Source organism: Crocodylus porosus, unplaced genomic scaffold (genome assembly GCF_001723895.1).
Source record: "Crocodylus porosus isolate Cpor-Errol unplaced genomic scaffold, CroPor_comp1, whole genome shotgun sequence".
NCBI classification, from domain to species: domain Eukaryota; kingdom Metazoa; phylum Chordata; order Crocodylia; family Crocodylidae; genus Crocodylus; species Crocodylus porosus.
Genome location: NW_017728921.1, coordinates 595,640 through 621,496, shown reverse-complemented (window position 1 = coordinate 621,496; position 25,857 = coordinate 595,640). Strand labels below are relative to the sequence as shown.

At 54.8% G+C, this 25,857-nt stretch overlaps 1 long non-coding RNA gene across 1 annotated transcript in view; it reads right to left on the bottom strand.

Annotated features, from left to right (window-relative positions):
• Positions 1–7,765: 7,765 nt before the first annotated feature.
• Positions 7,766–25,857, bottom strand: part of LOC109312590 — a 46,198-nt gene continuing 28,106 nt past the window's right edge. Inside the window, exon 4 of the long non-coding RNA XR_002101867.1 lies at positions 7,766–13,604. This is a non-coding gene — a long non-coding RNA (uncharacterized LOC109312590). The remainder of the gene's footprint in view (positions 13,605–25,857) is intronic.

The following is a 25,857-nucleotide window of genomic DNA, read 5'->3' as shown; positions in this document are numbered from 1 at the left end:
CGCCCTCCGCGCCGCTCGGCTCGCTCCCCGAGGCCCGGCTGGTCGGGCCCTCCGCCCATTGATCGGGCCGTCACAGCGCTGCTGGCGAGCGTCTCGGCGAGCTGAATGTCAATTGCTTTTTCTGGGGAAAAAAGAGCCTTTCCCCGTCAGCTTAATCCCACACCCTCCACCTCTGAAAGGGCCTTTCTCTCGGCCCCCCGCTGCCGGCCCGGTCTCCGCGCCTGGGGCCCGGCGGGCCGGCGCCCGCAGCGAGGGGCCGTGCGGCGAGCACGAAGGCGGCCGCGGGGATAGACGGGGCTAGCCGAGGAAACGCCGCAGCCCGGGGCTCTCACAAAGCCGGGAGCGGGGCGGGGAGAGAGGCTCCGGCCTGGCCGAGCCTCATGCGCGAAGCCGTCGCCGCGGCCCCGGCCGTGCCCTCCCCTCGCAGAACAGACGGGTTTGCCGTGGGAAGTTGCTGCGACTGCTCCTTTCGGTCAAATGTGTCCGCTCCTCCGAGCCACGCTTGCAAAACAGTAAACCTGACGCCACTCCACCTTCTGTCGGGGGAGCAGGCCGGCCCCGGAAGGGGAAAGCGCCGCGGCCTGGGAGGACGGCTCCGGCACGCTGCGATTTACCCGTTACAAATGGGGCTGGAGGGGGGGTCTCGTGATGCGACCTGCAAGGAGCAGATCAAGTTTCCAGGGCAAATGCAGCCGGGAGGTTGTTCGCACAAAGGAGCGTGAGCACCGGGTACGGAGGGCCCAAATCCACCTTGGGCACCGCACTGAGCGCGGGAGGGTCCTAGCGCGGAGAGCGTCGTCGTAGCTCATCAGAACGGGGGTGTCGGTACCCGCCAGACCGCCCCGCCTGCCGCGCGGAGCGGTCCCGACACGGCCACCTCCACGGCCAGCGGTGGGTGGCCCCAGCCCTCTCCGAACCAGCTCCAGAGGACGCAAAACAGGGGGTTATAAAGGCACGTGCAGCACGGCCCAGCACATGGAGCGTGCAGCTTCGGTCGCAGGACCACGCGGGTAGGACGCAGGCCTGCTCCACGACACCGGGCTTCGGCTCCAGCGGCGTGCGCTACCAAGATCCCAGTTCCACTTCTAGTTCACGTGCCCATTAGGCCATTTAATTAGCGTGAACTAAAAGGAGCCACTAAAGACTTTGCAACTCTCAGAGCAAAGCCGAGCAGGAGCTGCGTGCGTGCCACGAGGTGGGCTCAGCGTCGAGGGAAGGGCAGGAGTAGTGGCAGCCTTTCATTGCGGACGGACACGACGTCCAGATCGGCAGAGCCCCTCTCCCAGGAGCGGGAGCGCCATTTTCCTAGGAGTGCAGGAGACGTTGCCTGTGACCCCGGCCACCTGCACCCGGACAGACGAGTCCAGGCTGGGACAAAGGCGGTGAGGACGATCGGGGGAACGCAGCGCCCATCTCGCAGGACAAGACAACGGGCTTGGCGAGGGCGAGGGCACTAGAAATGCACCCGGATGGCTACGGTGAGGGGAGCAAGGGGAGATGAAGGATACCGCTGGCACCGGAACGAAGGGCCGGAGACTGGCCACGAATCAATTTAGGCCAGAAATGGGAAGCAGGCCTCCAGGAGCGAGGCTCGGGAACGGCTTCCAGCCGCGGCCGCGCAGGCAAGCTGAGCTAGCTTTCAGATGGACGTGGAGGAGCTTGGGGACGCGAGGCCCCGTGCTCGCCGGGACAGCGGGGCACTGGAGTGGGCGACTCCAGGGGCCCCTCCCGGTCCCGGGTGCACACGTAACGCCCATGCACGTTCGCGCACACCTGCCGCCCACCTGGGAGGGAGGTGGCATGAAAGCAAGATGCCAGCGCTCAGGAGGGAGGCGGTGACCCAAAGCCAGGGCCGCCTCCGGGCCCCGGCGCAGCGCTCGCTCCGGCGCAGACCTTCCCAGCGAGCTGCCCCGAGCATGTCCGGCCATACTTAGAGACTTCTGTTTACTTGACAGTCGTATGTTTTCTGCCCTGGCCCTTACTGTATTCAGAAACAGTTACTTAGCTTCAATAAGCCCCTTGTTCGAGCCTTTTCCCTTTTGTAATCTCATCAGACTAACCAAAAGGAGTTTGTTCTGAAATAGAGAGTCCCATTTTGTAACCCGGCTTCCTCGATGAGATCTCTCCAAGCGCACTCAGCCCCCTCGGCCACAAAAGGGCTCTGCTTGTCCTAGTGAACTAACAAAACAGGGCAGTGTGTTTGGGTTAGCCAGCAGGGGGTTAATGAAAAGCCCAACCCTGGGGACTCCCCACCTTATCTGCAATCATGAATTTATTGAAGAATGTGTTAATGTGCTGGATTTTATTCATCAGGGGTCAGGGCTTTTCAAATTCTTCCCCCGCCGGCTCCCCCTCTTCCCAGCCCTCCCCAGCAAACTCACAATGCTGTTTAAACAAAGGGCTCCCAACACAAAGAGCAAATTTACACAGTAAAGTTTTCTTGCAAGCCCAGAGCAGAGTCTGGAAGAATTCCAGCTTTATAAAGAGAAAAGGGGGGTGGGAAGGGGGCATTTTACAGGGGATAAAAGGAAATTGAGAAAAGTTCCCACCTCCTGAACAGCATATTCCCTGCCAGTTAACCCCAAGGTACTGAAAACGCCAAGGACTTTTCACCAGAACATGGGTCCCTCTGTCAACAGAGCTCCCCTCCAGGGAACTGGACGGGGGCTCGCTCAGGAAAACACATACGCGCTGAGTTTGTTTTATTGCTAAACGTGGGGTCACGTTTAAACAAATGCCTGTCTACCGGATACCAACAACGTGTTCTTCTTGGGAAAGTATTTGCAAACACTGTCTAAGCCTCACAACATCCTTCGGATCCCAGCGCTATAGCTGGGGAAGAGGGCACTCGTGGGCTAAGCGAGGGACCACAGGCCACAAGGTGTGGGAGTATCGTGGACGCTGGGGCTCCCGTGACTAGTCCGGTGGACAGGCCCCTCCTGCTCGTTGGAAAAGGACGTCTCCTGCAAGTTCCCAGACTGGTCCGCTGTGGCATGCCAGCCCAGTGCCGGCCTAAATATGAACGTGCCACCGACCACGCAGGAGAAGGGTGCCTCATTCGACCCGTGCCCACGGGAAACGTGAACGTGGCGGTGAGGTCTCTCAAAGTGCGAAAAAGCTCACCGTTGGTGTTAGCCATGCCAGGCAGAGCACCGACGAACAAGGCCGCAGGGACCAGGGGCAGCACTAGCAATCCCACCTGGACCTTCTCCATCTCAGCAGCACGCCCGGGTGCCCCGTCCTCCAGGCACAGGTGGCTCCAGATAGACCCCCCCCAAGCTGCCCGGCCCCCGGGCCAGGCCAGTGCAGCGCTGCGTGACTCACCTGCGCCAACTGCCTCCACACACGTTGCAAACAAAATGTACATTAGCCATCAAACCACTGCTGCTGTCGTCTGGGCCCACGCACTACGTCCTCCCGGCAGGTAGGCGACTGCCTGCCTTCGAGCGTGGAGCTTGCAGAATTTGGGACACTGGATTGCGATCAAAAGGCAAAAGCGCGATCGTTATGCCAGCCTGTAATGAGTCTCTGGCAGAGCAGCGATCCGAAGTGCCCTTCCTCGCTCTGCTCTTTGGCTTACTGGTGACATGGGGATCCCGTGTCTCGCTCCTGCTAATCTCCTTGCGCAGATATGCACAGCAGCACCCAGAAACCGGGGGAAACGAGCCCACCCAGGGCTGCACACGACTGGGAAGCACAACACGGGTGCTCTGTGACCAAAGGATCAAGGTTTTCTGGTCTGCTTTGGCCATGCGTGCACGTTTCAAAGCTCCCAGGGAGCTAGCAGTGATACTCCTCGAACAGCCACTTTCCAACAGGATGCTGAGTCTTTTGGCCACAATAGCACCCTCCAAAAAAGAAACACGTGGCCCCAAGGCCCGTGAGCAGGGCGGCCAGGCAGCCACTTGTTCTGCAAGCTCCGTATGTCCTTCGGTGACTGCAGAAGGGGCTGGCAGACTCTCTGGCATTGAACCCCCCCAGCGGTGCGGCTGGACCCCGGGGTGCCGAGAGCACAATACATATTTAGAGAGTCTCTCCCGTGATGAGCATGCCAAAGCCTTGTGCAGAAAGTAATTCAAAGGACATAATTAAATCAGTTAAACGGCTTGGGAGAACAGGTCTGGCTACAGCCAGATTTCCAACCTCGGCAGAGGCTCAAAATACAGAGCGCCACGTCCAGGAGGACGGGACCGACAAAAGCTCCAGGCAAGCTTTTGCCTTTTCTTAAATACGGATTATGGGCTATTCACTAAACTCCAGTACAAACTGGGGGCCGGGACCCAATGACCACAAAGCACAAAGCAGGACAGCAAGGCAAACATCGAGAGGCAGCTAAACACCCCCAGCACCGGGGGGAACGTAGAAGCCATCAAAAGCCTTATGTAAACCCAGCACAATGGCTACGAACCAGCGAGCCGGCCGGCTTCTGCCCCAACCGCTCCCGTGCCACGGGATGAACGCCGACCCCCGGCTCCTGGAGCAGGAGGAAGATGATCACCGTTGACAATTAAAAGGCAGAGGAGCAGCTGCTGCCAGTTCTGGTTGGTACCAAGGAGGGGAAGTCTTTGCACACAAGCCGCGCTCGCTGTCACGAAGCAGCCATCAGACGGGCGTGCTGGAGGCGGCGCACGAATCCCGGTATTGCTTACCGCAAAACAAACAGAGCTTATACATACGCACATTCGCTGGGGGGGGAAGAGGAAGATGATAAATTTAACAAGCTGGGAAACCGCACAGAGCCCCTGGCACCCTAAAGCACCTCTCCTGGCAAAAAGGAGATTGCATTTGTTGCCTAGCCGGACATGCTCTCCAAGGGCGGCGTGGAGACGCAGGAGATGGAGCTGTATAAATGTCAGCGGTCTCCCGATGAGGTCCACGGCCCCTGCAGACAGAAGTCATGTTGGGGGAGGAAATCAAGAGAAAATGCACATGACAGCTGGAAGGACAAAGGCCAAGGGAGCCCAGGTTGAGCTCAAGAGCAAAGCCTCTCCAAGATCCACAGGGCTGGCAAGGTAGGAACGGACTTAGCTGCCAAGACGGGGCGAGGGGAGCCAGAAATGGCCTGCTCCAAAGAGCTTGCTCTGATCCCGGCATTGCCACAGGATCGTGGCCGCAGAGCAAGCAGCTGGAGCGAGGCAGCGGCAAGAGAAACGGGCCGCGGAGCACCACGCCGCCGGGCCCAGCGCGGCTGGACTCGACGCGCCAAGCTGTGCGCACCGCGTCCAGGGAAGACTACGGGTAGGGCAAGGCATGAAGCGGAACAGCCAGTGGACGGCCCAGACGTTTGCTGCAACGGAGTCAGGAAAAGTATGTTTAGCAGCATCTGATTTTAGGAAGCTGCTGTTTTTCCTCAGACGGAGAGCTGGAAACGCACGTCAAGTGGGTCTTGGTAGGATCCTCCAAGCACAACCTTAGGAGCCCTTCGGACCCCCGTGCTTGTCATCTGGCATTACGGGCCTTTAGATGCAGTCTGAAAACTGGGCTCTCCCCCCAGCGAGCAGCCCATTGCCCCAGTGTGATCCCTCCTGTATGAAGGGGAAATGCTGGAGACGCCGCGGCAGCCCCCAGGGATGGGATCCGGGTCCTTGGAGGGCTCGCCGACCGTACAAGTGGGACGAAACCACCCCTCAAATCTGGCTCTGCAGAGAAAAAGTAGGTTGTCTGGAAAGATGTGCTTCACCTTGTTACTTCCCCCACGGGGAAAGAATTCATCGCACCTAGCAATTTTCCCCAGATTTCTTTTAGTCACAACAAACCTGACATGTAAAATGGCAATAACGGATGACAAAAACCCGTAAATATTCAAGTTAAGTGTGTACTTTGTGTCACCAGCTGCACGTTTTCCCTGGACTTTCAGTCTTGCACTTCCCCTGCCTGGCAAGGAGTGAGCGAGCAGTTGTGGTGAATATTAATATTCACAGCTCACAAAGTTGCAAAAATAAGAAGTGACAATTTGTTTTTTTCAAAGGACGGAGTTAAAAGTATAACCGCCAAGTTTAGCAGGAGGCCGTATTGGACGGATAGTGAGGCCTTTATAGCTAAGATTAACAAAGTCCCCTCTCTGCTGATCTCTGTAGCAAGCCAGCTTATTCACGGGGGTGGAGAGGATGTCACATCTTTGGAAGTGAAGTACGGTTATAAGCCACATACTGTTCTCAAGACCTTAAAATGAAGAAAAAATCTCATCCCTCCACTAGCCTGGAATCGGTCCTAAATCATACTTTTTGGAGGGATTTTCTTTTTCCTTCTCCCTAAGACTACTTGAGCTTCCAACTGGAAGCGGATTTAAAGGTTACCAGAGAGGTAGCGATGACAAATAAAGCGGGGTTTCCAAGGGATGCACACACACTGGTAGGTTCGTTATGTGTGGCTGTCTCGTGTGAGTTATGAGTTACCTAACGAAGCACGGGGTAGGACGCAGACGGAGCTCACGCCCGGTCTCAGATCTGGACCTGCAGCGGTTCTTGCTCTCGAGCCTGAGCCAGGCGACTTCCAAAGAGAGAGCGGCGGCTCGGGCACTCTCCTCTTTCCAGGAGCAGGTTGTTCCCACCTCCAAAAAGCTGAGGTTTGTTTGGGTTTTGCTCGGTTTTTCTGCATGAGGAAATCCCACATATTCAGTTCGCTGTTTTGCTGGAGGGCTCGTTGGAAGACTAACTAGAGTGTAACAGAGCTTGAATCTTGAGCAAACGAGACAGGAAAGGATTTTTAAACGCACCGGCTGGAGCTCATCTGTTTATCATTTTTGCTCACACCAACCTAGCTACACTTTTCAGCAAGTGGAAGCAGCACTGTTGGAGGGGGTAGAGGGCCCGTGCCCCCCCAAAAGCAGCTCTCTAGAAAGGATGCAGCAGCCCTGCCCCTTCCTTCCGCCCAGGACTGGCAAAGCTCCTGCTCCTGCTCTCGGACCTTGCGGGGGACCCCTTGCAAAACCAGGGGACGTGAGGCTGACAGGACTGATCAGTAATGCTGCACTGTCTTGTGTACAACGTGCTAGGGAATATAATACGCACCCTGCTTTTGAAAGGCAGAAGGAAGATTTCCTCGCAGTAAGTAGGGAGCAGAGCCTGCTCCTCACAAATCCTGTGCAGATTTTACTTTTGCTTTCAACCAACAGAAACTCACTGTATTTCTCTTATACAACGTGCATTGCAATTTTTGGGGACGGGGGAAGTGCGTATTGTACGCAAGAAAATACCGTAACCAAGCAGCTTTCCCATGGATTTTGCAGCCTCAAAAATGCTATCAGGAGAAAGTGTTTTTCCAAGCACAAATCTTAAACTGAGCCCAACCTTTGCTACAAGTTTATGTCCTGGTATGACTTAGGTTACAAATCAAAGGCTTTTAAGAAGCTTAGTAGGACACTGGGCACAAAAGTTTTGGCTAGAGGGCTGTTTTGAGAGCAGGCATGGCACGGCTTTCTGGCTGAAGAATAAGACTGAGTCACTTCGATCTGAGATAGAAGGAAAGTCACAGCGCACCTTCTGCAGAGCAGCCGGGCTTGCTAGGGCGGACTTCACCTCCAGGCCAGGAGGACCACAAGGCCTTGGTACCCCCGATCCCAACTCTGCAGCGGGCCAGTTTCACCTCGAGACAGCAGACGGGGGATTGCACCGACCAGCCGAATCCCGGCTCCATCAAAATCCGTGCCCAAATTCCCACCGACCCCGGTATGGCCGGGATTTCACCCGCAACATCATCTCCCCACTCCCACAAACCATGGAACATAACCCGTTAAAAATAATGTAGAAGCATGGCATGAAGTATACAATAGCCACCATTAACATCATATTTATTGTTATTTAGTTGCTCAGTAAAACATATACAGATATATACAATATGCATGAATACAGAAGACTGCACTTTACATATTTAAAAAAAAAGAAAGAAAAATAACACTCAATTTCATGAGCTATTGTCACAGTCTTCCAACCAAGCATTTAAGAAATGAATTTAACAAGAGTCAAAAAAAATAAAAGATTACAGGATTGCCTAACACACAGCAGAGTCAAGTTTTCATATTTTACATGTGCAATAACATTTTTCAGAAGAGTTTGCTATGCAGTACGGATTACCAGTGTTTTGATTTTTTCTTTTCCATGAACCAAATTTAGTACAAAGAAATAACATCCTTTTGCTTAAGGCTGTTTTAAAGCTGTAATATTCTTGGGTAGTGAATAGTGATAAAGTTATAACTGCCGGAATTCACAGCCTGCAGTTTCATCAGTCAAGATCTATGAACGGATGGACTCAAACCAACAATTTTAATAGAGAAATTCTAAGACAAAATTAGACTATTTCTTCCATTAGCCTTAAGCAATAAAGGAGAAACAATTCTATAAAAATGGATTATGCTCTCATACACCATCCATTGAACAGCTGTGAATCTAGAATTCAAGAAAACGGTACACTGCAGCTTTAAAAAAAAAATACGAATCCTGTTTTTTTGTTTTTGCATTTTTTCTTTCGCTTTTTTTTTTTCTTTTTTCTTTTTTTTTTAAATATTAGAGCAAACGTGACTTCCTCCAGAGCATTTAGGAGACCTGTGGTCATATTACGTTTTACTTCTTTGAGGTGTTTGTGAACATGTAGCTATCGCGTTGTGCCCGAAAGCTTTGGAACCAATTTCCTGCTGTGGAAAGGTCAGCTACCCTTCGAATGACCACCTCGACATATGGCATCAGAGCAAGTCCCCTCAGTGAAGTAGATGGCATACTTTTCACGTATTTCTTCTTCACCCAACGCACCACGTGAATCTTGAAGGCCTTACACATTGGCCGAAATTCAGTATCATTATATAAAAATGAGTCGAAGCCTTGTGTCGCTGATGCTCTGACAACTACATGTACTAGCAGAAAAACCTGTCCCCAGGTTATGTTCTCATTGGGTTCAAGTCCCAAAGAGCATTTAATAAATAAGGCCTATTCATTCGTTTTTGGCAAAGAGATTACTCATCACTCCTCATAACTTAAACACAATAGATATTTTACTTCATTGGCTACTACATTTAAACTTAATAAGCATGAAGTTTCTTTTACCACATACTAAAAACATCAGCAAGCACTGTCAGGAAGAACTGACCCTCGCACGGCAGGAGCTAAGAGATGCTCTGTCTAGACTATGCCCGTGTAAAACGTGAAAATGCTAGGCGAGGCAACAGGGATTCGGCAGCACAAATATTACACAGATTTATTTGAAGCCATTACTCACTACGTACAGCAAAGCCCAGCGCCTGGTAAGTGCACTTCCACCGTAAAACTTCTGGCTTGTTTAGCAAACGTTGTTACTGAATTCTTGTAAACAGGCAGCTGAGCTTCAAAGTTTTGGGGGCTTTGTACAGTGACTTTTGCAGCATTTCTAGCTCACATCATTTTCATACGTATCCTGAATGTTGGAAAATGCCCTGAAGAGATGACCCAAGGTTTGGGCACTGAGCTAGGAGCCAGGAGATCCCTGTGGAGACCTGCCCGGATGTTACATTTGCCCTGGCATGACACGCACGTTACTGTTTGATCCCCTGTTGTTGTGGCAGATTGGCCCTTTTTGCCTCCGGACAAGTTCTTTTAACACCTGGCACGTTCCCATTTGCTGCAGGAAGCTTAGATCTAGCCCGCGACAAATGTAACACCTGGAAGGGGCCTGGCTGTCTCAACTCTACCATGTGTCTGCTTTACGCCCATCTCCAGTATCACTTCCCTCGGGTAAGCAGGAGCAGCGATACGTAGGTCCAACACGGCAGCCTACAAGCCAATCCTACACAAAAAGCCACTTCTCTTTCCAGAAAGGAAATCATTTGATTTCTAACCAAACAGTGCTTGGCTGATATTTTCTATATGTTTAAAAAAGAAAAGAAGAGAAAAAAAATCAGTGCATTTAGTATCAAATCAACAGAGAACATGGGCAAGAAAAACGTACTGCGGGTGACAAATGCTCGACAGCGAACACATAGCCTTTGCATGCGTCCTCGGTGCCAAACACACCAGGGCCAGCTGCAAAGCTATGGCGATCCAGTCGGCCACTGGACGTACCGCGTCGCATCAGGGTTTCAGCAAGACGGAAGGGAACCCGTGCTAGCTCTGACAGCCGCCCTTCTGCTCAGGTGCGAATGAACCACTCCAGCTGGTGAGACCAGAATAAAACTAGCCATGGGTTTAGGCAGAGTCCTATCACTTTGCAAACTGGTAGGGGCAAGACATGGTTTGGTGGCAGCATCTCATTTCCACCCTGCTCCTCCCCGAAGTGCTCTCTCCTCGTGTACAGGACCCAACAGCACCACCAGCTCCAGGATGGATGTCCAGCAGGGGAGGGTGGTCAGAGCTCCCTTGGCTCCACCTTCTGCACCAGCTGAGACCTACCCCTCGCCCTCCAAATACCCAGGGCCTACAGCATCTCGCTTCCCACGAAAATCCACTTTAGGGAGCTTCTTCCTGAGCGAAGCCAGTGCAAGAAAGGGAAGAAACGGGCCCCACATGCATGGAAAGCATCACCCTGGGGTGGAAGCACTGGCTTGCACTGACTAAGCCAGGAAAGGGAGGAGGAGGAGAGCAACTGTGTCCCTCAGTCAGTCCACGTGCTCCTGGCCAGGGCAGGAATTTCTCTGCAGGCTATTTGCAGCGCTGACCGATAACCCTGGCACAGGGCACGTCTCCGATACGAGGGAGCTGGGAAACCTTGCTCCCTGGGCTGGCACACCGAGGATGGGGCAGGCACGCCGCAGGCAGGTCCGGGAACGCCAGGAGGACGCCAACTGCGGCCCGGTTTTCACTCCTGAGAGCCACGATGCAATACCGGAGGGCTGTGCACGTGGTTAGCAGGGCTTGCTCCAGGATGGGGTTAGAAGCTGCACCATAACCGCACGCACCCGGGATCCAGCTCAGCTCACCAGGGTCCCAATTCAGCTGGGTACTTACTGCCCCATCGAAGCCGAGGCGTAAATTTCGTCGCAGTTTAATGGGAGCGAAGCACACGCTGCAGCAATCTGCTGAACAGAGATGGGATTACAACCATCCTTAAGACCTCTGCTGAACTGAGACATGAGGAACTGAGCCAGGCTGCCCGGGGATGGGGGATACTGGCCAAAGCGAGGGGCTGCTCAGCTATCGCTCTGTCTGAGGATATTCTGCGACAGACACGTACCGATAGCAGAGGCAGAGAGGAGGCTCTGCGCCTCCCATCAAGATCCACGCCTATGGAAAGATGCAAATGACTGTCTCTCTCTCTCTCTCTCTTCCACTCCAAGTTCAGGAATTATCAAAGGGGCAAAAACCCCACAGTCCAAGAACAACCCAGCTCCAGGAAAAGATATAAACAAGCCCCGTTAAAACCTTCGCAAAATTTACCCAAAGTCAAATCACTGCTACAACAGGCAAAATAATCCCATGTAAAGCCAAGGAGAGCTTGTTAAACACAAAAGAGCGGAGGAGGAAGGGAACGTGACAACAATCCCATCCCACCTTCAGGGCTTGGGAGAGTTTTGAAAGAGCATCTGGTTGCAAGCAAGACTTTTGGGTCCATGTTTCATGGCAAGTTCGCTGAGCAGAACCCCCTCGCCACTGGTGTCAATAGAGAAGTCTGCTTAAAATCCAACTGATAAATCCAAGCTGCTTTCCAAGTCCAGCTCTCGGGGGTACGCAGCGAGAGTCCGGGGGAAACGGCGCAAGACTCTGCAGTTCTTTATTTGGAGCCCTTTGTTTCACGGCGAGACTCTGCACCTCCGGGCTGCTGTTAACCTCGAGGGAGCAGAGGAAACGGAGCTGGTCTGGGGAGGGTGGGGCCGGCCTTTCTCATTGTAAACCGAGGCTACACAAATAATAGGCAGCATTACATAAAACCACAGAAGCGTCAGATCACCGAGGCATTTTTGTTCAGAGCTGGTTTGCTTCCAGCTTTCTGCCCAGATGCGCATTATCTGTGCAGGGCAGGAAAGAATGGTTTTCCTTTTATTGTATGCAGCTAATAATACCGTGCTTCCAACACATGATAAAGGTGACGAGAAGGATCAAGGGGTCTACGTGGCTCCACCCTCCCCGGACAGACTAGAGGGCACTACCCTCGGGCACACAGGAGCACCCAATCTGGAGAGGGATTGCAATAGAGGGGCTGCCACCGACAGATGAAACCCCCCAAACTCCCGCTTTGGTGCCCTTCCTGCCAACGTCCAACCTTGCACCGGCACGGTTACGGCCGGCGCGCACGCCGCTGCATCCAGAAGTGGCACGTCCAGGAACGGCACCAAAGCCACCGCCGCGCTCAGGACGGCGGCAGCCCGACAGCCTCTCGGGAAGCACGTGCAGAATCGGGGCCGGTGCTTCGGTGCTGGCTCCCGCCCACGCCGGGAGCCGGCAGGACCAGGCGGATGACCTAGCGCAGGACGTCGCAGCTCTCTCGCAACCACGTCACCACCAAGTTGCTCCGGAGGGGAAAGGCCGTGCCGAAGGCAGCCTGGCAACACTTTCCTCGAACCCCTGCTTTACAGGGGGGAAGATCAGGGGACACTGCAGCTCGCCTTCTTCTGCCAGCAGCAGCGGCAGAAGACTGGGAGACTTCAGCCGGAGATTGGTGCCCCCTCATCCTCCCCAGACAGAGGGGCGGCAGTAACCGATTCCACTGGGACCGGAGTCGTGGGCAGAAAAGGGAAACTGAACTTTCTTTTTCTTTTTTTTTAAAGGAAAATAAAACCAACTGAAAACTGCCTGTTAGACTGGCTTTGTCAAGCCATCTTCCGAACGACAGGGCTCTGCCTGAGCGCGGTCCCCTCGCTCCAAACACAACGCTAGATCTGGGCAAATGCACTGAGTAGCTGTTTCCACCTAAGAGAGAGAGATGAAGGCTGAATGTACTCCTGATAACAAAAATAATTCTCTCAGGAAAGACAAAAATCACAGGCTGAATACTTAATTGAGCATTAATTGTTTGGTTTGCATGTGACTGACGAAAACTTGGTGTCAATATATAATATTATGATGACAATTTCACTTCAACCGGCATTTATTCCTGAACTGCTATTCTTCAGGATTTCCATTTTAATAAGCACTGAACAAAGCAAAAAGAGAGAAAGAAAAGAGGAAAAGAAGAAAAAAAGAAGAAGGAGAAGTAGTATCTTTGTCTTATTATGACATACATGACTTGGACATACGTTGAGATGAAAAAGGAAAAGGCCTCATCTATAAAGGTATGCCAAGATTACAGAATAATGGGGGGAAATGATCTAGCAGGAAAATCTTAAGCAAAAGTGTGCTAACTGCAGAAGGGTTAACACTGGTAACATACTGTGGCAGAAGATTAAAAAAAAATTTGAGGTTTACTTTAAATTAACCCTTTCCAGTCCATATGCCACTAAGCAGGTACCAACCTAGAAAAATAGTCCACCTAGCAGTAGTGGCCCTTTAAAATTAAAAAGAGGGAAAAAATAATCTCTTTTGTTCAAGTCAGGGCAGCCACAAATGTCCCGAATCTGTTGGAGATGTCCGAGTGCAGGGATCTCCACGTCGGCACCGCAGTCCGCCCCTTCGCGTCGCCCATGTCATCCGTGCAGTGGACGGAGAGGCATTGCAAGTGGCTGCCCGTCTGCGCCGTGGCTGAGGTCTTGTTCTGGGGAAGGTCGTGGGCTGGAAAGGTGGAGAGAGAGGTTATTACAAGGCCAATGCAACACCGGTTTTACACTTAACGCAGCAGCAATTCACACGGGGCTGAATGAAGCAAGAAACGCGCGGCGGCCCTGAACGCAGCTGCGATCCAGCGAGCCCCGGCAGAGCTCCCGCCGCCGAGGCGCACCCGCACACGGGGGCTGGCGGCAGTCCCGCAATGCAAGGAGCCACGAGATGGTGACTCGTGAGCCCAACGGCGGCGTCTGCGTCCAAGGGAGGTGCCGCAAATGTCACGGTGGACATTTCTCCCCAGCCTTGTCCCGTGCTAGGCAGACGCCCTACACGCGTCCCGTACCTTTTGCCCCATCTAGTGCGATGGCAGGGGTCGGTTCCCACCATGCCACATCCATGCTCAACAATTTTGGTAAATCTCACATGAAGACGTTTCACCAGCTATCGACCTGCTGTACAAGAGGCATTGGCCAGCGTTTTGTCCTTGCTCTAGGAAAGGATCACGTGGATCTGGATGTGCCCTCCCTGCCCCTGCTCTCTGCACAGACCTAGTCCTCTCAAAACTTCTCCTCTTCCATCACTTCCCTCCCCATCTCTGGGCCCTGTTTATGAGAAAAAGGGGCCCAAGCTGATCCTCTGGACTGGAGGCCAAGACATCCCACTGGTTTCTAGCACCATGGGATAAGCATAGGCCCAGTCTGTGCTTCGTTCGCCCAAATACTGTGCTCAATCCCAGTGATGCAGGCAGATCTCCCTGGAACCAGCTGAGGCCCTGCCAGTCCCTTCCCTCCGGACGGATGCACGGTTGTACAAATCACCCCTCCAACGCACATTGCCTTTGCGACCTGAGCTTCCATACTGCCCAAATCTGCTCCCAGACTTCCTTTTGTCCTGGCTGACCCAAGTCGTCCCAGGCCCCCTCGCCTCGCGCCCCTGCAGAGCACCGATCGCTACCCTGCTCAGCCCTCTGCTCCGCACTCTTCCCTTCTCGGACAGCTCACCAGCGAAGACCGCTTCTCACCTCGCAACCCCCCGCACTGCTTGAAGAGCCCCCAGGGAGCCCCTCCGAGCCCCAGCTGCCGCTTCGGCACACCAGGCCCATCACACGTGCCCGGGGCGGTCAGCTGCCTGGCGGAGCCCTCCAGCCGACCTGGAGCCCAGCAAGAGTTGACCCCCGCGCTCCCAGCAACGCGCCGACGTTGCAGAACCCACCGCTTCCAGCACAGAAACCCGCTCTCTCCCTAACCATTGCCCCATATCCCACCCTCCCCCTCGGTCTAATTGTGTGGGCCCTCTCCTGCCCCCAAGCCAAGGCCCCGCAGGAACCCTATTCCTCCTCCCTTCAGTCCCCAGAGACTCCTCAGCAGGTTTTTGCTGTCAGGATGCAAAACCGCCAGTTTTAGCAGAAATCAATTCTTTCTGGCCACCAAAAGCAGCAGGGATCGTCCTACCCAAGCTCAGCGCATTCCCAGAGTTGCAGAATCAATGGGCAGTTGCACCGTTATGGCTGGACGGATGCTGAAAACCCATCCAGCACAGTGACCGCTAGGCCTTCCTGCCCCCGGCCGTGCGCCTTCAGCCCTACTGCTGCTCACCTGTTTGGAGATTCTTAAAACAGGCTAGAGAGGCACGGCTTTCTTCTTCGCAAAACCCACGCTGCCTTGCCCACATCATGCTGTGCCCCTCTAGGTGTCTTAAAACTTAATTACCATTTAAATCCATTTGCCTGGTAGTGAAGCAAAGCTTGCTGGGTTGCAATAGCCCAAACAGCACATGACATTAGTTGCATGATTACACACACACACACACACACACACACACATTTTGCAATCCCTGAAGCCACCAAAGCAGCAGACCCACAAAGGACATCCCAGGCTCTTACAAGAAGCCCCTCTGCAGCAGCCAGACCACAGCGCCCGCCGCATGCCTGTCTGCCGAGCTTTCCACCGCAGCAACAAAGCACCAGGCCCGAGGTTTCGACCGCAAGAGCTCTGTGGACCGTGAGGTAACGGACGGCCTCGGGTCCAGCCACGGATGGCGGCAGAGGAAGTCGGCATGCCCTCGCTCCAGGGTTCAAACACAACCGCCACCGCTCTTCCATGCAGTCCCATTTCCGGGGCGCAGCCCTGGCCACGCTCCAGCACCGCCCTGCCTCGCGCGCAGAGGCAGGAAGGATGCACCAGTCGACGGCCCTCCCGCACGCCAGGTCACGTGCCTCGTTGACGCAGGGGGCGAGCGCTCGAGAGTCGACACTCGACGCTATAAAGGCAAACCCCAGGCAGGCTCCCCTGGTTTGCTTTCCCCTTGCATGCAGCCGAACCACCACCATGGCTGAAGACTCAGCCAGGGCTGCTGACCCCTCACCACCAACAGGTCTCCTGCTTTGCTGGCCTCTGACCTCAGGTCCAGCAGGAGCTATTTCGGGCCATGCGACATACCCAGAACCCAGCCCAACTCAAACGTGAACCACACACCCGTGCTCCCAAACAAAGCCGCAGCAGAGGCAAGAGCCTCTTCCTTCACGATGCCGTCTCACATGCTCCTTCCCATATCCCCAGAAGACGTCTCCACGTGCAGTCCAAATTCCCCCGCGCATCCGGACGGAGGGTGGACTGCGCCAGAAACCAGGTGAAAACGCTTAAGCCCACTAAGGCTTTTTCTCTGCAACGTCTTACTAATATCCATAAACCTAAGTGGTGTTAGCTTATCACGCACCATGGAGCAAGTTATGTTTGGCTCATTTAACCTGCTGCTAAAATCAGATACCAAAGAGGACCTGACTAGGTCTACATCCTACTGGCACGGTGACAGAATCACGGTGACATCAGATTTACATTAACCGTAAAAAATCCTGAAACAATCTGATAGTCGCGGCTCGAAATGGGAAAGGCGTTAAACGCTGGGTGACTTCAGGGGAGAGCAGCGTTCTGGCTCTTACAGCATCGCCCTTGAGCACGGAGACACGGGCTCGAGCTGCGGGAGCACAGGTGAGGCCGTGCCCTGGGCACGAGCGGAGAGCAGGGGCACTGGCCTGGATTACTGACCCAGACGCCTACATAGCAAACGTGCTACGTTAGCACGCTCGCTGCCAGAGGCAATGCAAAACCACACCGCCTATCCTGCATTTCTGTCTAAATTAGCGGCAGGAATAGGGCACCCCTCGCTGCTGCAATAACGACCCAAAGGTCAGCAGGTCAAGGAGGCCGAGCCATTGTCAACACCAAGCCAGATCAGGGTGCCCGCCCCGTGGTTTCTGGCCACGTCACAGCTGTGCTCTGGACAGGACAAGAGCAGCAAACCGCACACTTGGGAGTCGGTCCTCCCCAGTCTTCACGCTGGTACTTCAAGAAGGGGACGACGCAGCGGAGAACTGCTGATGAGCAAGGACTCGTTTCTGCTCCTCACCTCTGAAAGGGGAGAAAGCAACTATTTCATCTAAGACGACAGGTCCCAAGTGTAACATGCCTCCGTGCAACGTTGGCTCAAAGAGCACGCCAGCTCGGAGGAACAAATAAGGCTGTTACGGGAAACCCGTTCTCTTCCATGCCCGGGACCCCACACGGGACCTAGCGTCATGCATTTATTTTGTTTTCAGCTCCTTTCCAGATGGGCCCCCGTGATTATCCCGTGTGATAGCAGTGGTTGTTCTGCGCTGGAGAAAAGGAGGTGAGGGTGGGAAAGGAGCCCCTTGTGCACCACTGTCCAAGGACTATCAGCGGCAATTCAGTCAGGCACAGCTGCCGTAAAACCGCACGCAGCCGCCCTTGAGCTGAAGAGCCAGAGCACCTACCAACGCAGCCGTGAAAGTCCCAGGTCTCTCTGTCCTGGCCCGGTCCCGGCAGCCAACCCCGCAGACCCGCAAGCCGAGAGCCTCTCGGGGCTGCGACTGGGCTTGGCTACCTGCATCAGCAGCCGTTTGGTCTCTATGTCTGCCACTATAATGCACGTAAGAAATACAGGCTTTTGCTACCCTGTACAGAAAAATTCTCTGCTTACACGTGTCCACAAATGCACCATTTGGCTGCTTTTCTCATACAGAAAAGGACTTTTTCAAAAAAGCATCTTAAAATCCACATGTGACAAGAGCAAAGCAACCCTCCTGCTTCCCTTCCTCCACTAAGCCATCTTATTGCCCACCACGACGTTTCCACCAGAGGCAAGAATAACCCACTGGCTACTCACATAAACAGGCAAGCAGGATTTGGCCCTAGTTTTGGGAAAGCCCATGAACAGGTACCGTGGGGATGGGCACTGGGTGGCTTTGGTTGGGCACAAATGACTAGAGAGGTAGTGCCAGGGGCAAAGGCCCAGGAGGAGCCAGGCTGTCAAGTATTACAGCTCCAGGCCTGGGGAGGGGAAAGGTTTACACGAGTTTGTCATTAATTCTTCTTGTTATTATCTGGCCTTGACAAAGCTGCCTTTCCCGCTCTGCCGAACGCAGGCTCGTTCCGCTCCTCTTGCCAAAAGCCACGGTCCCGAACGTCCGAACACTGCTGCGGCGCCGGCCCAGAAACCACCGCGCGGCCTTGGCGGGTCTGTTGCACTCAGCCTGCCCCAGCATTTCCCTGCCGCGCTCACGCTAACAATCCCTGTGCTCCTGCCCTCTGCAGCACACGCTCCATCCACAGGCGCTTTGTTAGCAGAGACGGATGGGACTAGCAGGTAAAGCAGGGGGGAATCGGCCTTTCACTGCCCTGGTTGCCGATTTCTGGATAAGCGACTGTCAGCTACAACGCGCTGACCCTCCGACCAGCAAAAAGGCTGAAGACACTTTCCAGACTGGCGCTCTGTCCGAAACCTAAGCTCCGACACGTGAATAAGCAGGGCAGGAAAGCCACGGCATCTCTCCCCATGTTACCTGCCAGTCCTGACCATGCTCTCTGCGGAGACGTCCTCTCCTGCTGCACAGAAACACTTGGTTTGCAGGATGTGCCACTTGTATCTTCTGCTGGGCTACGTGCAGCCAGACAGGATGGGAACATGAAATAGGGTGCATTTGGGGCAAGGCCCGAGCAGCTGGCCCAGAAGGGGCCTGGAGACATATGGCATCCTCATGCACCAAAAATAAAGCACGGTTAGTTCGAGTCCCCGTCCCCCCGTTCTGGATGCCTCCAGCTCTTTCCGCCCAGCGCACAGGGGTGCCCCGCTGCTGTCCCCAGGAGCTATCCGAGTGTGTCCCGTCTGCTGGCCATCCGAGCACCCTCCCTGGGGGCATCTCCTGCCAGGTCTAATGCCGAGTTCGAGAGTCTAACACGGGGAGCTGCCTGCTGTCGCTCATCACACATCCTGAGACCCATCGTCCCGATATCGCCAGCCCCCGTGCCTGGTGCTCCGGGGCGATAAGGAAATAAAGCAGCCCGGCGCACTGATCGCTGGCTGCCTGGGGAAGTCATGCAAGACTTTGCTGCCACGAGAAGCTCAGCGTGCACGTGGGCCTGTCTACAAATGCCTGGACGAGCAGGCGACGGCGACGGAAGAGCTACCTGCAGATACTTGCTCAAATGCTGGAGACGCTGAGGTCCGACTGCTCACACCCGTGTGCCGGCTTCCAGCGAACGCTAGTGACCGGGAGTCATCCCGGCTGCAACTTCTAGGCAAACGTTTCTAAACAGCCACTGAAATGGAGAGCGAGAGAGCGGCTTCTTACATTTCACACACCACGGCGGTGACGCAGGCACGAGGCCAACCCTTCCCTGTGGTGTTTCCCTGCAACTAAGAGCTGTGTTTTCAGGATCACCGACCCAGCGCAAGCCGATGGCTGCATCGTTGCTTTAAACATGCTCTGGGTTCGAGCAGGAGACTTAGGAGGGAGTTCATTTTTGCTCAAGGGAGATCCAGGGCAAGGCGACCTAGCAAGCATCGGCCCTGGGCAGCTCTCCGCAACCCGATGGCAAGCCCTTCAAACCAAAACCAAGGCACCCGGGGGCTCACAGGAGAGACTTCCCCCAGCCTCCCCCCTAGAACCCCAAAACAGGCGCCCAGGAGGCTGCTCATCGCGGCTGCTCCCCTTCCCGAGGGTCGTCCCCGGCGGAGGCTTTTGCACCCTGCGAGTACACGAGGTAACGGGAAGGCAAACCAGCACGGATGAGGCTTCGTGCCCCTTAGCAGGACAAGCCACAAGCCACGTGCACCTGCTCACGCAGCGCGAGGCCAAGCTGCGACTGCCTGGTTCACGCCAGCGAACTCGCCATCCCTTCCAGGCATGGCGTCACGCCCGCCCTTTCACGCCTTGCACCCGCGCGTGCACCCGCACTTCCCATGCACCCGCGCGTGCCCTCTCACTAACGAGAGGCTTATGACCTAAGCACCTTCCAGGCACTTGGTTGACCCCAGCAGGCACCACGTCAACTCAGCCCCCATTAAAACGTCCTCGCCTGATCAGCGCAGACGCACCGCGCACGTCCCGTCCCCAGGCCAGGGGTCGGGCGAGCCGGCGGAGGGCAGGGACCAGCAGCCCGGGGACGCGGGAGGTTTCCGGCCCAGTCAGCAAAGAACACAACGGAGACAGGGAGGAGACGAGGGCAGCCCTGGCCGGCGGTCCACTCGCCACGTCAGCGCCACTGCCAGATTGAAGCGACAAACAGGAGGGGAGATCCCCGGGCCGGTGCCCGCCTCGGGGCTCGTCCCTCTCACTTCCTCACCGGCTCTGACACAGCCCCGGCTCCTGCTCCCTGGCTGCCCATCGCCCCGCGCAGCGTGGGCCCGGCCTGCCGCAGCCCGCCCTCAATGACCAGCCGAGCGTGAAGCTCTTGGACGGCTACTGATCTCGTCAAGGCTAAATCAGTTGATTTGGCTCCACGTCCCGTATTCCCCGATCAGAGATCCGTTTCCCCCGACCATCCCGAAACTACTCTTCGAGGCCACGTTAATAGGCTGCTGTTCGTTTTGAGCACGTTAAGTAGGGCCGAGCCACCATAAGAGGGAATAGATTTGAGTAACGATCTCTTACGAGGCTACAAACCTACATATAGCGTTTAAAATGATTCCCTCAGGACAAGATGTTTTTCACCAAATCTCCCGCGTGACAGTTTGACATATTGGTTCGGGCACATTGCTCTGCATTTGTGCACACTCCGGCATCATCCCTTCCAGTTTTTGAGAGAAATAAGGTCTGAAAACATTTCATGTTCCTCCCCGCCCTGGATCTAGTCTCTGCAGGTCAATTTGCTCTTCAAATGGGAGCACTTGTGTTGAGAAACAAACAAGCTACTTAGCTGCTCGCGAAGGCAGCACTGATGAAGCACTGGGAGCTTGTCTGGCGCGCCAGGAGGATATGCAAACATTTATTTTTCACTTGCGTCCGTACACACAAAGAAAGGTGTCATGCGCCGTTTCTTTTAGCCAACCCGCCCCGCTCTGCGGGCAGTCTCGCTCCCGGCCCCCCAGCGCCGGCACACGTCGGACTGTCCATCTGTCCCGACGGCGAAGTCCCCGTGCAGCGCCGAGCGCTCTCCGGGCACCTCGTAGGCAGCGCACACCGACCCGCCGCCGGCCCTCACTTCCCGTTGTGGTTTTCGCCCCTTGTTTCTGCGCAACACTGGCCTCTTCTTTAAAGCCCACGAGAAAGGGGCGCGTGGCACGTTCCCACGCTCGCCCGCCGCCGAGCGGATGCAGCCGAAGGAAAAGACCGAGCCGGTCTGGCGGCTCCGCGGGGCGGACACGGCCTGTCCGCGGCTCGCGATGACGTGCACGGTTTCAGCAGGGAGTCGCACCTTTGCTACACGCACAGACCTCCTGAACTCCAGGGCATCGCCCGCATCTCGGCCATTAACTTTTCAAGAAGTCATTTGGCTCAGCCAGCCCCTGGATTTATTACAGGCATCAAGCCTAAGAATTTTTATAACCAGGCGACTGACACAGTAAAAGTTTTTTCTCACAACGGCCGTCGGGCTGCTCGGTAAAAGTTCAGCGCGCAGCAAAACTGCCCCGTCCTGCTCATCTACCCGCAACGCCGGACCACGAGCTTTGCTCGTGAAAGCATCCGACTTTGCCTCGCGCAGAAGAGACGTCACTCGCGTAGAAGGGGAAAGTGAGAAGCCAGGGCTGCCACTGCTCGCCCAGCTGGGAACCCAGCCCATATACCCTTAATGTTGAGCCAGTGCCCACCCTTCTTCCTCAGCCGTCAGCTTTGGCACGTGTCCCCTAATCTTCAAAGCTTCTTCCTCCCCGGACAGGATGATTAATTGGAGGTGCCTGCCGCTCTAAAGGGAGCGTGTGTCAGAGCATGTTGCAAAGATGTTTGCTTTGCTTTCAGTGGTCTCCGAGCTGGCAAGGGGCTCCGCCGACGCCCGCCGCTTGCACACAGGTTAGATAAAGGCGAGCAAAGGCTTGCTGCAAAAGGGTGTCTCCATTTTATTCTTTGCTCCTTCCACTTGTGTCCACCAGGGACAGCCGCAGGAGGAGCAAAGAGGCCCTGGGGGTGTGGCAGGGTTAATGGCCGGACACCACCTTCCTCACCAGCATCGTGAGCACGCTGCAGCCGTGAGCGGGCAGGGAGGCATGTGGGGCTCTTGCATGCGCTCGACTAGCTAACGTGGCCCCAATCCGGTGCCGGCGATCACCTCCCGGAGCAGAGAAATGACCGACTGGGGGAGTGGCAGAGGCAGCACTGAGCTCAGAGTGCAGCGTGACCTCGAGTTGGAAGCAGAGGAGAAAGGACTGGTGCCCTTTAGAGGACTGCAGGGGTGGGGAGGACAGGCCTGTGCCCCACTCCCCAGGTACACGGCCCCTACAGGAAAGGACAACAGGCAGCTTTGAAATGGGCTCCACTTTTCTGGGCTCCTCCACTTCATCCCTTCAGCTGAACACATCACCCCTCAGCCCAGGGGCTGGCTTGGAGCACGCCGGTCACTTCACACGCTTGTGCCTGCCCGCCTGCTTGCAAGTTCGTGAACCGGAAACGGCACCGCCCGGCCGGACAGGACCGAGGACCCCGCTCCACAGCTCCCACCGGACGCTGCCGGGACAGCTCACGCTGCGTCGTGGCTCCGGTCCCGCCGCGCTCCCGGGCAGGCGAGTCACGGTCATGTCCACCACCGACTCGCAAACAACAGGCTCCACGCGTTATCTAACCAGACCCGCTCTCGCACGCGCAACCAGCAGGCCATCCCCGTGGAACTGGTCTATATTGGTTTCACGGACAGAGAGGTCTCATGTGGGGCTATTACCAGGTCATGACCCCCTCTTTCCAAAGCCCACCTGCAAACACCAAGCTGCAAACCCCAAGACACTTTTGCAAGATCCAACAGAAAGCCCGTGGTGGTTTAGGAATTCAGTGCAGCCGATGCTGCTGTATCCTGCCACTTGGGAAGCCACGAAACCCACTGGGAGCACCAAGTGCTTGTCCAATGCCTGAGCGTGCCAAAACCAGGCAATAAAGAAAGATCTCTCTCATGACTCATGGTGGGTGGGCGGCGTGCACAAACACTGTGCAGACACGGTCCACGGAGGAAGAGTCATGCCCACAAAACCCCTGCCGGCCCACTGCGATGCTGCCCCTCGCACGGAGGTGACGAGCGCTCGGAGCTGCGCGGCCGCCCTGGGAAGCGCGCCGCGTTCCCACCGACCTCCCGCTCGGAGCGGCAGCTCTGCACGCTCGGCAGCGCGCTCCCCCGTCCCCGCCGGTCTGCGCAAGGAGCTGACGTCTGTCAGGAGAGGCCCGCAGAGGGTCTCCCCCCAAACCGTTCTTGCTTGGGGAACGCAGAGAAGAAAACCCAGGCCAGGCCGCATAGCTGCTTGGCAGCGAGCCCGTGGCTGTGGCCCACCCTCCCACCTTCTCGCAGCTGCATCCTAAACCGGTGGCGGGGAAAGGAAGCGTTATAAGCTCTCCGGGAAAGCAGATTAGAGCCAGGGCGTTACGGGGGGCTCTGCATTCGGTATGCAGAGGAGAGCCCCGTTGCAGAAGGGCATGCTGGCTCGTGGGTCAGGTATTCCCCAGGTTGCTAGCTGACTTCACTCAGTTGCCTTTTAAGTACTTTCATCTCCTTTTATTTATTTTTTTTATTGCAAGCAGCCACTCACATACCCCGGGAGGAGCTGAGAATTGCTGGCTCTTGCACCCAATGTTTTTAATTTGGCCTCACACACGTGGGTGGCTCCCAGCAAGTGATGCCCCATGCTGGTGCCATCCCACAAAGATCCCCCTTTGCAAAAAAAATAAAATAAATAAGAAAGAAAAAGAAATCAGGGCAGGATTTTGACCCCACAAAAGCCCCAAGGAATGGTTAAATCTTGGTTCACGTCACTGAAACCTGCTCCTGGGCACCGCTCAGAAAGATTTCAGGACAGGGCAAAATTGCAAGAAACCGTGCTTACGTGCACGGCTTTAAATTGCCACCCTGACATTTAGCAAGAACCCGAGCCTATTAATGATGACTAATGCCTGCAATTTCTATACACTTGACTCTACTTCACAGCCCCTTTCCTCCCCCAAGAGCCACCTACCGACCGGTCCCCAATAATGCAACAGCCTCAAAAGCCTGTTCTTAGTTGCCGAGAAGCTTTAAGCAGCCTTAAAGAAGAGGTCTTGGGAAAGGAGCACTGGCCTGAAAACAGACCGTATTGATTCGCCTGCTGTTTTCCGGTTATAAAGTCGCCTTTAAATGTATATTAAATAATGAAAAACAGGTCCAATACTGGCTCGTGAACATGGGTCTGCAGGCTAAATGTGGACATAACCATTCACATCAACCACAATACGGTAACCGAAAGAGCAATATTTACTTTAGCAGTCAGTTCACTCCATAACCAGTCGTATCATTTCAGCGAGCTTTGCTGCAGCTCATTTCATCTCGAGGACGCCCAGGTCAGAAGTACTAATATTACTTTCAGTCTAATGTGGGTTCAGTGCGCAGAACCAGCTTCCAAAAATAGCATTAAAATGCCCACTCGCACTGGCAAGGGAAGTGGGTGTATAAATGGAGTTTGTAAAAGCAACAAATAGATGGTGATTATGCACAGAGAGAGAAACATGTAAATCCCAGCTCCCTCTCTCCACATCCCTGAAACAGCTTCTACATAATTGCTGGAAACGCACCGAAATGACAACACTAAGGAGGCGATTTAAACCCTACATATTACATTTTAAAACATCTATTTTCCTTAAATGAACTGAAAACACAGTGAAAGGAAAAAGACTCCCTTCACGGGCCTTTGTTTGAGGTTGCCTAGTTTTAGGGTACAAAATGAAAACGAGCTCACGTTAAACTTAGTACAAAAACGATTCACATCCCTACCCCACCTCCCCCTCCCGTGGGACCGTGCGCCTCGTGCTCAGAAGGGATGGCTCCAGGGGGCTGAATTTTGAAAGGGGAATTTGGTACTTGATTCCCACTAAAATCAGTGCAAGGGAAGCACCTAAATGCTTTCAGAGATTTAAAAGTACCGTCTGCCCTAAGTGCGGCAGCAAGCACTGCTTAGTAGCTGATGACCCCTGACCACAAGCCGTTTCCCGTGTTTCGGGCTTTCCCTTCAGGCCCTGCCTCGTCTCCGAGTCCTCCCCAGTCCTGCCTGGTAGGTGCCTCTGCTGTAGCTATAATTCACAATTACGAAGGACTGCAGTACACAACTGCCACAGGCAAAGTCAATAGCTCCCACGGGCCTCGCACGTCTCCGGCTATGGCACACGCTAGGACTCTGGGTTATACCTCACCAGCGCAAGGGAAATGGTGGAAATACAACCACAGTTCCCAACGGGGGTCTTGTACCCGAGAGGAAACCACACCTGGCATCTTGGCCTGCTTTGTCCCATTTGTTCTTCAGGATTACCTGGAAACATCTGCCAGGGGCACGCGGTTGGGTGCACAAGGAGCAGTCTAGACAAGGAGTCCCTTGCAAGCCGTCTCCCCTAAAATCAAAAGGAGGTCAATCCATTTCCACGGATGGCAGGACAAGGAGCAATGGGCTCGCGTTGCAGCAAGGGAGGCTTAGGTTGGATATTAGGACAAGGAGGGTGGCGAAGCACTGGGACAAGGTTACCCAAAGAGGTTGTGGAGTCTCCGTCCTTGGAGGTTTTTAAAGGCCGGTTGAACAAACCCTTGGCCAGGATGATGTAGCTGGGGCTGGTCCTGCTTGGAGCAGGGGGCTGGACTAGATGTGACCTCCGGCACTCCCTTCAACCCTCGCTGTCTAGGATTTCACCACTCAGCAAGGCACAGACAAAATGGCATTGCACACGCAAGCACCCCCGCACAATGGACAGCAGGGCAGGCAGACAGGTGCTGGCCACCCATGTGCAAGGAACAGGGGCAGGAGGGGAACAACT